This window comes from Uloborus diversus, chromosome 5 (genome assembly GCF_026930045.1).
Source record: "Uloborus diversus isolate 005 chromosome 5, Udiv.v.3.1, whole genome shotgun sequence".
NCBI classification, from domain to species: Eukaryota; Metazoa; Arthropoda; class Arachnida; order Araneae; family Uloboridae; genus Uloborus; species Uloborus diversus.
This window is the reverse complement of record NC_072735.1, coordinates 44,526,690-44,529,873: the sequence shown is the minus strand read 5'-3', so window position 1 is coordinate 44,529,873 and position 3,184 is coordinate 44,526,690.

The following is a 3,184-nucleotide window of genomic DNA, read 5'->3' as shown; positions in this document are numbered from 1 at the left end:
AAAAAGTACGCAATTATGGTCGTTTATCTTTCATTTAATATGCCGTTTAGCTTACTTTGGATGCTTTACTGTTTCAGTACTGTATGAAACTTCAGGTATTGTACCCTACTAATTAATTTTTCTGCTTTCGATTTCAAACGCACAGAAAGAAACTATTGCTTAATCATTAAATATATCTGGGAAATTTAAACCTTCGAAAAGTTATCTTGAACTTTGATCCTACTTACCATTAAAAATGAATACTCTTCAAGAAAGTAAGATGAAAGCTTAATTTTTGCTAATGTGTAACCTTTCAAGCAATTTCTTTGTAAGCATACAGAACATTTTGGTGTAACCTTGCGTAGAAATGAGTGAGACGTTACGCTATAGTTACATTACCATGGTGTAACCATTCACAAGCGATGTGTAACTTTACACCACACTGCAAAAAAAAAGCTGTTGTTTTTACAGTAAAATACTGGCAGCTCGCATTCCAAAGAAAAACTGCAAAAATTACAATTCTAAACTGTAAAATTTGCAGTAATATACTGTTTTATAACAGACTTTTACTGTGAAATTTACAGCGATAAACTGTAAAATTAGCAGTAATATACTACTTTTTAATAGAACTGCCCTGTAAAACTTACAGTATCTAACTGTAAAATTAGCAGTAATATACTGTCTTTTAATGGAATTGCCCTGTTAAATTAACAATGATTGACTGCAAAATTAGCAGTAAAATACTGTTTTTTAATGGAACTGCCCTGTAAAGCTTACAGTATCTAACTGTAAAATTAGCAGTAATATACTGTTTTAGGAATGACTTAACCTGTAAATTTAACAGAGATAATATGTAAAATTAACAGTAATATACTGTTTTTTAACGGAATTGCCCAGCAAAATTAACAGTATGAAACTGTAAAGTTAGCAGTATTATGCTGCGGAATCAGCTAAATTGCGCCATAAAAGCAGCAGTAGTATACGGTTTAAAAAATGATTTGTACAGTAAAATTAACAGCAGTAAACCATAAAATAAATAGTTATCAATTTTTATGCAAAAGGGTTTTTTCACCCTATCATTGTTTCTTTTCATAGTCGAAATCACTGCTTTTACAGCTGAAGAACAATTTAGAAAAGTAAAGCAATTGATTTTGTATGTAAGTTGTAGAAATCAGCCTACATACGAAATCGGTTCCTTTTCTAAAGTTTTTCAACAAAAAAAAATAATGTTTTAGGCTATGAAAAGCGACAAGTAAAGAAATATAAAAGCCTTTTACATAAAAATAATTAACTGCTGTTAAATATATGTTTTATTGATATTTTCCTTGCACACAAAACAAATACCTGTTAAAGAAGAAAAAGTGGCGCATTTTCATTTAAAGAAAAAACTTTTAGCTCTATTGCAAACTTAAAAATTTACAAATAGAAGGAAATTGCAAAATATGGTCTGAAGCTTTATTTTCAGAACAGTTATAGCGTTTTCATAAAACAAACCTTTTTGATCCATGAAGGTATTAAAAATTAGAAAGTTTTTTATACATAACTGAAAATACTACATCGTATCTTCACTAAAAGTACTTTTTTCACTTCCAGCATTGAGTTGCTGAAATGTGCAGCATAACGTGGGAAATGTTTTGCTGTATGCAATCCATTAAACTTTTAAGCTTATTTTAACTTTATACATGCAATTCAGTGCATTTATTTTTCTTTTTCTGGTAAAACAGAATATTTTTATGGTTTTCTTTTTTTAATGTTATAAGTTGCATATGGACCTACTTTATTTCAGAAATACTAGTAACAAATCAACTTCTTTTCACACCATATGTGCAGTATTTAGACTGCACAGAATGGTTTTTATTGTAAACTGATTATTATAGATTAGATAATACTTTATCCTATTAGCCTTTTAAAATTTTCATAGATGAAAACAAATATATGACGGTTCAAAATTCCAAAGCAGAACAAAACAGAAACAATTTTTCACTTAGTATAATAAAATCTGTCAGGTTTATCACTACTAGTATTAAGTTAAAAATTGGTTTTACTACTCCAAAAATTATATAACTTTATATTCTGTTATAATGTTTTCATGAGAAAAAACGAAACATTCACACCAATAAAAATTGCCAAATTATTTTATTTCGTATACATCACCTTTGAATATCGATTAGTAGTTTTTACAATGAAATTGCAGAAATTCATTTAAAATCGAATGCTAATTTTTTCAAGGTCAGCGTTTTTACATTACAAACTTGCTTCTTCTTTGTGACACCTTAGCCGACTTCGGTGCCATCATTAGAACTTATATTATGAAAGCATCTGTCAAAATAAAAAATTGTTAGAATCTCATAAAACTTGTGGACATCAAAAAACATACATGGAAAAATCAAATTACGTAGGTATAAAAATACGCCCTAAAATGATTAAAATTATGACTCTGAATGATCTGAAATTGCCTTGGGAGTTGCTTTTATTTTGAAACCTCTCAACATATACCTAAATTGTAATTGAACCTTTTATTTCAGGAACCAGTTAAGCGCTTATGCTGTTTTAAGGAGAAAAATTTTTTTGGCAGCAATTTGCAAGCTAAGCATTTGTAACGGTGGTTATTAATGTCTAATTAAAGTAGACTTAATCTGGATACTTTACATAAGAACTCAAAAAAGAAAGAAAATAATATCTTACATTTTTTTCTTCCATACAAAGAAACGCACTTGTACTGGTTTCTGAAGTACAATTTAAAGAAAAATCCTTTTAATTTTCGGCATTTTTGAAGGATTTTTAATTACATATGAGACTGTTGATTAAGAATAATGTTTATTTTTTTTTTTTTTTTTTGATCGGCTAACTGAAGTGATCGGGAGAGTAACTTCTTCTGTAAGTGAAGAATTAAAAAAAAAAGCAGCGGAAAGTTTTCCGAAATGGGACTAACATCTTGGTCTAAAGAAAAAATTAAAATGTTTTAAGGACGATACAAATTGAAACTAGTCTCTTCTTATAATAGGCTCCAGATTATCGAATTGCAATATGTTTACTTCAAAACGAAAATAAGGATAAGGTAGAGAAATATTTTTTTAGAAAATGGAGCAAGGTCGAAGTTTAGGACAACCAATTGGGAAATATTGGGGTATTCATTCAAAACAATGAATACTGTATCTAGCCTCTTTTAGTCCCCCCCCCCCAAGTTGCTACAGTAGCATTGAAA